At 43.4% G+C, this 11698-nt stretch overlaps 1 long non-coding RNA gene across 5 annotated transcripts in view; it reads right to left on the bottom strand.

The window, feature by feature from the left end:
* Positions 1-1024: 1024 nt before the first annotated feature.
* The window catches only part of LOC121074071, a 30448-nt gene continuing 19774 nt past the window's right edge, over positions 1025-11698 (bottom strand). For all 5 annotated transcript variants that reach the window (XR_005822088.1, XR_005822084.1, XR_005822086.1 and 2 more), the window contains 4 exons: positions 7691-7742; positions 6592-6711; positions 5147-5255; positions 1025-4983 (listed from right to left, as the gene is read on the bottom strand). This is a non-coding gene — a long non-coding RNA (uncharacterized LOC121074071). The remainder of the gene's footprint in view (positions 4984-5146; positions 5256-6591; positions 6712-7690; positions 7743-11698) is intronic.

Genomic DNA, 11698 nt, shown 5'->3' with positions numbered 1-11698 from the left:
CAGCCCAGCCTGCTGGGCAGTGACAAACAGGGACCCAGGGAGACTTCCCTCTGTGGGGAGGGTGCCTATTACCCTGCACAGGAGGCTGGTGCTGTGCTCTGCCTTGCAGATCTGCCTGCTGCTGCCACGTGCCCACAGGCCAGGGGCAGCAGCTACGACTACTTTTTACTCCCCAGTCCCCAGGTGTGAAAGCACAGCACCGCCGTAACAGCGCCTGCTCCTGCTGCGGCCTAGGCCCAGGCCCAGCCACATACCTGAACTTGCCACCTCCCTCACATGAGGAGGATGTAAGTGTCTCAAGAGGAGCGTATGAACGTATGAATCACAGCCTGGAAAATGAAATTGCAGAGAGTTAAACAAGGCAGAAAACTGAAGGCATTTACACTTCCCTGCCTCTTGCACCTGAACAATCTTAGCGTTGTTTTTCAAAGTTTTCCTTCAATTTTGCTGTGATCTCAAGGTTTGCTTGTAAGACAAATGTAATTACCAAAAGTTGTACTCAAATTACAGAGGCTTCATACTTTCTCTTTTGCTCTTTGCAAGTGCCTTCTACTCTCGTTAATTAGCAGCTCATCATATGGTCAGTTGCTGCGGCAGCAGGAGGGTCTTGCTTAGGGCTGGGCGCGAGCCCAAGAGGGGAGAGGAGTATGCCTGACAGCCCTAAAGGAGCTAAGGGTTTCAGGAAGAAGCTTCCTATGTGGTGGCATTTGTTTTCTTTAATACGACCTAAATATGAAGCTGAGGCCAAGAAGCTCTCAGCATGTGTGAAGCTGCGGAGGATCTGGTTAACAGGAACCTACCTGATACCCCACACATCACCACACAATCCTACTGCCAGCGGGCCTCAGCATCATCTAAGGACCTCACCGGAGTTGCACGTGGGAAGTTCTCTTCTCAGACAAATCAGACTGATTGACTAACATAGCAAAATAGGATCAGAATTTCATTGTCTCCCCCTGCCCAGGAAGCATAATTTAAGATAGCATTTCCTGTAATATTCCTTTTTTTTTTTTCCAAAGCTTCCTGTGCCCTTTGTCTGTAATGCTCGGGTTAGGTGGGTTTTTTTGTTGTTGTTGTTTGTTTGCTCCTTTCTATTAGTAGTGAGCTTGGTACAAATACTGAGAAATTCACTATTAGGTTTAAGTCTTATCTTATAAAAAAAAAAAAAACTAACTTTTTTTTCCTGATATTGTAAAAAGATGTAGTCTTCTATCAAGATAGAAAAAGTCAAGAAGTCTCTAGAAACCATCTCTTAGATCATACCCTGTAAACAAAGCTCACATCTCCTTCCTTTGCAAACAACAGCAGGACATTAGCTTACCAACCAGCTCCACTGAAGTTACTCAGACCTACAGGGGCTCCTTATAAATTCTACCCAAGATTGAACAAGATACCTCAATATACAGAGCATAGATGCACCCCAGGCTCCCAGACAGGCTTAGATGGCAATGTTTGTTAAGGGGAAAGAAGGTGGATGTTTCTCATCAAAAAGATACTTTTCTGTTTCAACAAAAGCTTTTGAAAAGAATAAATAAATAAATCTCCATAAAACTTTTCATTTATTAGAAGACTTCTTAAACTTTGCTTTGATAAGCACACGCACAACAAATTACAGTACTTGCACTCTTGAAAAGTGACAATATTAGTCCATAATACATGTACTTACTCCAGCGGCATGCACAGATGTTTTTCCCTCAACTCAGGAACAGGTTGTTGAATTACAAACTCACATGTTCAAAAAAGTAAATCAAACCCTTTTCTTTACCACCAGAAATTCCTACTCACCTCCCCAAGTAACAGTGGGGGAAGAAGTGGAAGGGAGGGCAGGAGGTTATTAGCTCATCTGTTCCAGGTGAGCATAATTTGTGTAGTTGCTCTTTCTACACAGCCAGTTTGTGAAAACTCTTCTTTCTCTCCATTTTCATTTTAACAGGGCTCCCAGTACATATCTTACTGAGGGATTGATCACATCCATTGCTTCCTCTAGTCGTAGTAATCTTTATTTCCATTCAACCTCCCAATAGCTCTTGGAAGGTCTACAGCCTGGAGCCAAGGGTAGGAGTAGAGTCCCAGTTGAAATTCCACTCCTCTGGTTTACAAAAGTCACAGTGTTAACACAATAGGGAGAACTGAAATCCATAAGATGGATCAAAAAAGCTCCATGTCAAAGTCAGCAGATGCCATATAACTCATTACTGCTTCTTGTGAATGCCGTTTCCAGAAAATTCTACAACAGAATAGGCTCAGGCTTCCTCAGACTAAAGTTAAAGTCATGCTGAACTGCCAGGCTGGATTTTACCGATCAGCAGATTCAGTGGGTGTTCTCTGTTTTTTAACGAAGGCCCCCATTTTAAAATGCTCCTGCTTTTGAGTGGCAACTGGATAGTCTCTAAAAGACTCTGGATGTCAGATGCAGGGCAGGCTGAAATCTGTACAGTTTATTAAAGTCAACAGAAATTACAAGTTACCACTTTTTAGTTGCTAATTGGAAGGAGAATTTAGAATGTGGACACTAAGAGAATTTGGATACTAAGGCTTCTGTTCAGGGCTGTGACCCTAGCTCAGAGTGCTTGGGCATCAGTGACACTGGGTTATATTTTCTATTGATCTTTTTAAGCTTTTGAAAATGTGTATGCAAATGCTTATTTTTTCTTACAAAAGGTGCCAAGGAACAAACTAACCCTCTGCAGCTTTTCTGCAAAAGTCATCCAGTCTGACAACTGTAAGTTTTCATGGTTTGTTTGCCATGCCTAATGCTCAGCGTTCTTGTCTGAGCTCATGACTGAGTGTACAAATGTGGTGAACATCCCTATTCCCTAAAGTTTAGCACAGCAATTTTGAAAATGATTGTATGAAGAAGGGCTGCTTATAGTGTACAAATGATAAGACTAGGGCTGATACACACAAGGCCAGCAGAGAGCAACTGTTGTTATTACAACCTGCTATTTGTCGAATCTCTTAACTAAGCAATTTTCAGAAATATGAAAAATAACATTGCTCAAAAAAGTGATACAGAAAATGATAAAAACATTCAAATGTGAGTTAATCTTAAAAGAAAAATGGAAAGCAAAATCAATACCAGCCTAAAATGACAATATATTTTGTGAACAAAGAAAAGGAGAGGTTAAGTCAATTCTGTTTTGCTTTTAAAATATTTTCTTTCTTTTTGCCAATATACTGCTTTTGCATAAATTCAGAGTTCTGGGATAACATCTCCATAAACAGGATTCAAATTTTGCTTCATGAGGGTTTTCCTTTGTTTATTTTCTATGTATGTTTTATTAATATTGTGAAGTATAAAGTATTTTAGGATAGATTAGACTGCCATCAGAAAAACATATTCAAAGCTAAAATTAAAATTGACAATATTAGTCATTTTCAGTGAAAGAGCTTTCCAGGTCAAGGTTTAGTTGCAGAAGAAACATTAGCTGAAGATGCAGCATTATAAATGGCTTTCTCTCAGCCACTTGTACCAGTAGTCAAATAATTCATTTCTTAGTAAGAAATATGATGGTCTATTAGCGGAAAGAAAGATTAGGTGCACATTAATCAAACATTTCAGGGACGTATAAACATGCATATAGCAACCAGGAATATCCCATTATCCTATTCCAGAAGATATATGTAATCAATATTTCAAACATATCTAGTTAGTTTCATATCATTGAGTTTTAAGTATTTCCTCTGTAAAATAGGCAGGGTTTTCAAAGGCAGCATCACTAATTTCCTGAAGTTCTGTGCTATCCAAATGGACCAGGCCAAAGGAAAAAAAAAAAATCTACCAACAGTTGAAGTCAAAAAGACGGGCCAAGTAGTAATATCAGAGTTCTGTTTAAAATGCATTTACTTGAAATAGTGCTGGTTCTTCACCTTTTTCTAGCTGAGGATAGCTTACAAAGCATTGACTTCCTGCCCTCAGCCTCCCCCCCCTCCAAAAAAAAAAAAAAAAAAATTAAAAAAAAGCCAACCAACTAACAATGGAAAAGTGTGAAAATATATTTGGTGGAAATCAGTCTGAGGCAGTAATTTGTTGTTTGTACTGTTTGGAAACAGAAGGAGGCATTTGCAAACATCATCTCACTGCTGTTTGCATCAAGTAAATATGCTTTCATTTGATAGTCATTTTCTGGCTTCCAAAAAGAGCTCTTGGGACAGGGAAAGCCCTTGGGCCCATGGCAACATTTACCTGGTACTCTGCCGACAGCTCGTGTTGTTATTTTATACTTGCAGGAAGAAGAGTGGTTTAAGGTAGAAGACTAGCTCATCTGTGGATATCAATCAGTAGAACCCAGTGAGCTCGGAGCTTCAGTATGTATCACACTCTTCAGAAAAAGAAGCCATTTTTCATAGCTCAAAACTCAAATATTCATTTTGTGCAAAACCTCACATCAAACAGTGCATCTTTCAAGGGCAGTACCAGCAGTATGTAGCGGGGAAAAAAATTTCTGTTTCAAAGCCAATACCCCCAAACCATTTCTAATAGTCAACAGCTGCGAATTTCAAGAAAATCTCTTAGTATGGAATTGTCTCACCAGGGTCAGAGGACTGTTATTTAGTTATTTACTAGGATACTTGGAATCAGCATTTTCATAGTTGTGAAAAATTGTGTGTGAAAAATTCCAGATATTATTTCATGTTCTGGTCCACAAAGCTCAGAGTATGCAGCGTTTCTTTCATTAATTCTGTATATTGCCTCAGGCTTACACAACGTGTACTTCAACACCTTTAATATGGTGGCTCGGTGTCAGAGTACGTTTCTGAGTTCAGTCTGTGAAATGTCTGTAGACATTCGTATTGGACTTACAATATATGTAGAAGTATTGCTGGAAGTTGGCTTCATCCCAACCATGGGGGTTGTGACTTCACTCCACACAGCTGTAGCAGGGACACAGGGATGAGTCACATATTTTCCTTGAAGCAAATGTAGATTCCTCTTGACAGCACTGCTAGATGTTTCTCAGCTCAGAGTTTACCAAGGGGCAGCTTGTATTTGCACAGAAATAGAAAAAGAAAGAAAGAAAAGAAGAGAAGCACCTACTTTAAAAGCAGTGAAGTTGTTGTAGGTCCTGTACAGAAGGTGGCATAAGCACCAGGACCTTCCTGTCCTTTCTGGCAGAGATGGGACCCTTTGCTGGTGTGTGCTCACCCAAACAAGGCTGCAGGACCTGTCACAGGGCTTGAAAACACGGCAGGGCAAAATGCAGGGAGTACTTTTCTCATGCACATTTTCAAGCTCTTAAGACTCCATGCAATGTCTGTGGGGAGGGAGGACAGCAGCACTGAGAGACAGGGACCACAGATTGACAGAGAAAAGGAGACTTTCTGCAAAGTCTTCCAGAAAAAAAAATCGTCAGGACTTCTGTTAGGACTCTCACAGGAGGAGTACATGTGAAAACCTTCTTTGGACCTTCAGGGAGGACAACCAGGAGGAGCAGGCAGTCCAGCTAATACTTTTGGATTCAGCAACAAAAAATACTTTTGGATTCAGCAACAAAACCAACTGAATGAGGAACACTGGGTCACTTTAGCTTGAAAACCAGGCAAAAGTTCAAAAAGAATATGAAAATATTTCTAAAACAACTGGAAAAAATATAGCAGCTATGGTTCATACCTGCAGAACTGAATCAAGCAGCACATTCACCGGGTAGCAGTGATTCAGCAAACTGTTTTCTGGTTTGTTTTTTAACTAAGCAGTATGAGACCTAAATCAAAAATGAAAGATGAACATAATGCTTGCTCTTGAACTGAGATGTTCCCATCTAATGGGCCAGCCCTCTTGCTCTGTTTGCCCACTACCCCGCCAGCTTATCTGCACTGCTCGCATCAGCCATCCCCGGGAGTGCAGTGCTACTGGGTACGGGCACGGGCACGGGCACAGCTCCGGCCAGGCTGGGGGGACACTGCTCCTCGGCTGGCGCCACACGTGGCTCTGCCTTACTGAACTACACCAGGCAAATAAAAGATGGTTAGATGGATGTAGGAGCGTGGGGCCAGCCACGTGCTGCTCGGATGTGGCCCCGGGAGGCAGGGGACAGCGGGAAGCACTGGCAGCCTCCTTGCACGGTGGGAGCGAGCCCAGCCCAGGAGTAGATGGCCTCAGGCTGTGTGCAAGGAGCTTCCTCTTCAGCATGCACGTTGGATGCAAAATATGTAACAGCAAGGGACTTATGAGTCTCCATTTAATGGTTAATATACACACAGAGGCACCCAGACGCCGTGCTTGCAGTGACACCCTGGACATCTCTTTCCCGCAGCTCTATGAAGAACCACCCTCGGCTCCTCCCTGCGGTCCCAGTGCTGACAGCTGCTGTTGCCTCTGCAGCTGCAGGGAGGGAACACACCAGTGGCAGGCGTTACTGGGTGCCTCTCGGAGGGGAAACCAACATCGCACCTTCAAGGGCTCCAACTGCACGCTTTTATCCAAAAGCGAGACTCCCTGCTCCCTTACACCTTGCGTCTGTACACCCACAACACAGCGGGAAGCTGTTGTATATTGCCACTGGTGGCGCAACAGCAAGTTTAGCAGGGTAACATTGTGTACTCAGTATGTACAGGAAGGGTTTTTGGTCTGGTGTACCAAAGAACACTTACCTGACTTCTGCAGAACAGGTAATCTTGTGGGATTGAAGGAGATTTTTGGTCCTTGCAGGTGCAAGGAGTTAATGGATGCTGTATTTTGCCTGTGGATGATCTTTACTGCTCACATTAGCTCTGAAAGGGCCAATAAACAAGACAGAATAATGTGAGACTTTTCAGTTGCTAAGGCAATGAATTAATCAGCATGTATGCGTTCAGCATATTCACATGATCCTGCCAAGGCCTACAGTTCTGGGTGTCCTGCTATATTTTTGCCAGCATGAGAAGGGAGCAGAGGAATTGGCAGAGAATGAAGTGTCAGTTAGGGCTGTAATAAAAATTTTGGAAGGAGAAACCAGGACTTACTGCATACAGTACGTTCATGTATTATGTGATGTTATAGCATGCCAGCGAAACGTGGCTCTTTGCCACCATTCTGTGTAACAGCTTCATTTAGCCTAATTATTGAGTATAAAATCCTCTTGTCCAGTAAGAGCTGATTTCTCCTCACAGAGTTGTGAATCCAGCCTTAACTGTATTCAGTGCATTTGATCAGATTTACAGACCCTGAGCCAACTCCGCAGCTGACAAGACATTGCTTCACTTAAATCATTAAATTTCTGTCTATCTCAGGAGCTGGGTTCTTTAAAACCTTCTTCAAGTAAGATGCAAACCAGCCAAGCAGCACCAACTTCATTTCCAAACCCAAGAGCATCAGTGCATGCTCGGGAGGGTTGAGGCTAGCACAGCATAGTTGATGTGCATAGATGAGCCCATGGTTTGTAAATGTTTTTTGATGCTGATCAGGCAGTCTAACTTAATGACTGTAAATTAAATACTATGATGGCTTCTGACACATGCAATTAGTCAAAAAATAAAAATAAAAAAAAATTAAAAAAAGGAAGACAAAGAAAGTTGAGTTGTTTTAGTTTGGAAGATCAGATGAAATGTTTGGGTTCTTTGTTGCATTCCTTTTTACCTACTTAAATACCAGAGATTAGGTCTTTCCTACCATCCTTTACCACATGTCAGCAGCTAGCCAAAAAGTCCTGTCCCTGTCACTCTCCTCAGAGCTGTGGTCATGGAACACCTTTTGTTTCATAAAGAAACTTACCTGCTCTATTACCTGAAACAAACGGTAAACATCCAACAAGGTTTAGCCCAATCTGAAACAAAAAGGAGCTTGTAAGAAGGAAATCCATGGCCTGACCTGCAACATTGTGCTGGGAAAGAGCTGTACAATCTACTGCCTTAAGCACGCAGCAGGTTATCATCATATCTGGAGCTCTGAGCCTGGTCCTTACCCCAATTCCAGTCTGGCTTTGTGTGAATGTAAATCTCCTTATCTGTAAAGTGAAGATAATGCTCCTACAGCACAGTGCACAGTGTAGGAGAATTAAATGGATAAAGTTTATAAAGTGTTTTATATGTCAGACAAAGTACATATAAAACCTAAACATCCTTACAGAAAGCCGTGATAGCTGAGTATCAGAAAACTAATAGGGAGAAAGGCATTACAAACCTGACAGAGAGAACAGGTCTGGTCCTGAACACTAGCACTTGTGCAAAATCGATTTAACTCCAGAGGAGAACAGCCCTAGGCGGGAGGTGCAGGCACCAGGGCAGGGTGGCTGCAGGAAGCAAAGGCTCCCGGGCAGACCACGCTCATCCCTGCATCTCCCACCCAGGAGCAGGTTCGCAGAAGAAGACCATGTGCCTGGGGAATCTAATTAAAAGCCATGTGCAGTTCATTAGCCAGGCTGGCACTGCGTGCAGGCCTGGTCTGCCATCGCAGTCGCGGCTGGGTGCTGGAGGCACAGAGGCAGCTGGAGCAGCCCTGCCTACCCTGCGCACCCAGGGGCCCACAGCTGCAGCCCTGCCACCCCACCAGGGCTCCAGGAACATGCTGACGGGAAGCAGGGGGCTGATTTAAAGCATTAAATACCAAAGCCGTTCGAAGCTCCCAGTTGTTGGCTGAAAGCAAAGCAGTAGTGGAGCGTACGTCTGTGCCGCATGGATAGCTGAAGCTGTAGCTCTCTCTACAGGCTTCACGCACAGTCGCTGCACAGTCGGAGGCAGCACGGCAAAAGCAGAAAGCCTGTCCCAAACCGTAACTGGACAGTCTTCTCTCGGGAATCCTGATCTTCACCTGTCCAGGAGAAAGCTCGGCATTGCTCTCAGCATGCACTAAAAAGCCTTGGGTTAAGAGAGATTCTCAGCGTAACAATGAAGTGCTGCATTTTTATCTTGCCATTGTGGTGAACAGCTGAGTGATCAAATGGAGAACAGGGAAAAAAAATAATGAGGAGAAAGAAATGCATCAGTGGCTGCTGCCTGCCTAGGCACTCATGGCAGCGGGAGGCTGCCCCATGCTGAGCACCCACTGCGCTCGTGTGGGGAGCGTCAGAAGAGCAGAGCCTGCCGCTCCCACCATGCGCAGCCAGCGGGCCTGGGGACGGCCAAGTCCTTGTGTGCCCACGTGTGAGGATGTTACAGGGAGTCAGGAGGAACGGAGGACTTACCCCCTGTGCAGCGCTCCAGCAGGGCAGGAGCTGTGGTGGGGGGCACCACATGCGGCTGCTCCATGATGCGGGCAGCAGTGCCTGCTCAGGATGGGGTATCACTGACAGGGCTAATCGGCACCAGCACATCAGCTCGGCACCCACCAGAGCTCGGGGCAGTTCTGGCCAGGCCCCGGGTGCCACCGCTGTGCCTGCAGCTGTCCCACAGCCACCCGGCCACCAGGCTGTCCTGGAGAGGGACAGGAGCTGGGGCTCCCGCAGCCTCGGCCCGAGCAGGAAATTCAGCTGTGAAGTTTGGATTCCAGACTTGAAAGAAAATGCTCCATCTCACAGAGCATGAGAACACAGAGGGGAAGACAATTAACTTAAAGCTTCGTTACAGTACACGAGGCTATAGGTTGCAGCCTGTGCAGAAGAGAAGACGACCCAGGAGCACTGCTGTGTGGGAGCCCCGCGCTGTGCCTGTGCAGGGCCATGCTGCCCCGTAGGAAGGTGGCGAGTGCGGGGCTGCAGAAGACCATCGCTGTGGGGCGATGCAGCTGCATGGTGTGGAGGTAACCGCTCCAGCTGACCCTCTGCCGCCACACTGGTGGCACAGCCTTAGGAGGGGACACGGCAGAAGAGGCCACAGCCTCAACGCAGCTGGGAGCAAGGAGAGGGGCAAGGGCAAATCCAGATTCAGTCTCAATCATTAGTTAACGCTATCACAATAGGGTGTTTTGGTCTGGTTTGGGGGGTTTTTCTTTGCCTGTTAGGTTGGTTGGGTGGTTTTTTTGTTTGTTTGTTTTTGTTTTCCTATTCCTAATAAATACTCAAGCTGTTAACAATGTAATTTGATGATGCCTTCAGGTTACCTCATTGTAATGGATTTATTGGGAATATAACCCACATATTTAGAGCTAAGGTGGACAAATATTTTATTTTCTTTTTTATTGCCCCATTATTTATAAAGTTCTCTGTAAATCCTGTAAATACATTTTTTTCATCTCCCTTCAGAGTTTGTCTTTCTCTTTGGCAAACATTGATTTTTTTCATGTTTTTTTTTCCAGTGAACCTTGAAATTAAAATGTCTTTTTTTGTTTAATTTCTTTTTGTACACCGGACTCATTGTCAGCACAGCAAGAGCAAGGTGCTTTGTTAGATTACTGCTGCTTCAAAGCTACTGAAGGGAAGAGTTGACCACATTTTCTCATATATATGTAGTTCCTTCATAAGTTGCAATTATTCTCTTTAAAACACAAAGCCAAACCCAAGTTCTCAGCACTTTAATGAAGCATTTAAAACTTTTAGTATTGCAGAATCAATTTTAACCAAATTATACCAGTTTTAAGAATTGTAGAAGTCTTTGTCCTGTGAGTGGACAAATCATTTGTACAGAGATGGCGATGTACAAAAATAGCAAGGATTGCAGGCAGAAGGAATATCTTTTATTAGACCAGCTGATATAGTTGGAGGGAAAAAAAAAAAAGCTTTCAGACACACAAGCCCCTTGAAAGCGTTTCTGTTTTTTTTTTTTCAACTATGTCAATTGTTCTAATAAAAATATTACCTCTCCCCTCAAACCTTACCTCTCTTCCACCCTCCTACCACAGCAGCTACAGCAACGCTATTTCTAGCAGAAAAAATAATTGTTTTTGTATAGCAAAGAAATTATATCGCCATTTTCCCATGTGTTTTTCATCAAAACTAGTCTGTTCCCTTTCTTACAGTAGAGAATTTTTAAAGTATTTTTAGAAAAGAATCATTTTTATGATAATTACTTTGTCATTGCCATTTTATCTGCTATTGCAGAAGTCTCTATTACATCGTCTTGACTAAGAATGCTTTTTTCTTTTGCAAATTAACCAGGGCACTGTAGGTTATGAAATTAAAGCTTAAACTATAGTAGGGTAAAGTGGCTGGACCCAGGAACACAGATACATTTGTATCCTTGGTTGGACTGATGTGCCATCAGAAAGTTAGGAAATTCTGCCATCTTCAAAATATTCAGTTAAAATGACATCTCCAATAAATTAAAAGGGTTTGCTTTAGCTTTGTGACCCAGGGACCATTATGCTAAGCAAGTACAACCATCTATGTTCAAAGGCTAAAGAGCAGGTAGTAAGTGTTTAAAGCAGCAAGAGTCCTGTTAAAAAATTAAAAAAAAAAAGTCTTTAAAAATGGATTGTTCTAGGCTATAATAAACTATGAATTGTAAAAGGTTAATTGACAAAATGATACTCGTCTAATGCCATCTCTGTAATAGCAATCATTGCTGAATCCATAATTCAGGGGTCTTGCTATATTGACGATTACATTTCCTCAAAAAGACTCCAGTTATTTCCTCAGTCTGTTTAACCTATGGTAATTAATTATAGATTTACAAGTGGTACACAGTCAGATACAGGTATCTGTAACCACTGTGCTACTGGCAAAAAAGGAAAGTGCCTGTCTGCAGACAGGGGTGGCCCAGGTATCAGTATGAAGATTCATGCCATGAGCTGACCTTTGCCTCCATCGCCGTCCAAATCAAAGAGACAGTGCAGGTTATGGTAATCAGCCTCATTTCATGTCTGGCACTCAAGGAAGGGCAGCTTTGCCTCAAGGTTGCTGCACTTAGG

The sequence above is a fragment of the Cygnus olor genome, chromosome 8, assembly GCF_009769625.2.
Source record: "Cygnus olor isolate bCygOlo1 chromosome 8, bCygOlo1.pri.v2, whole genome shotgun sequence".
Taxonomy (NCBI): Eukaryota; Metazoa; Chordata; class Aves; order Anseriformes; family Anatidae; genus Cygnus; species Cygnus olor.
This window is presented reverse-complemented; position numbering and strand designations above follow the sequence as displayed.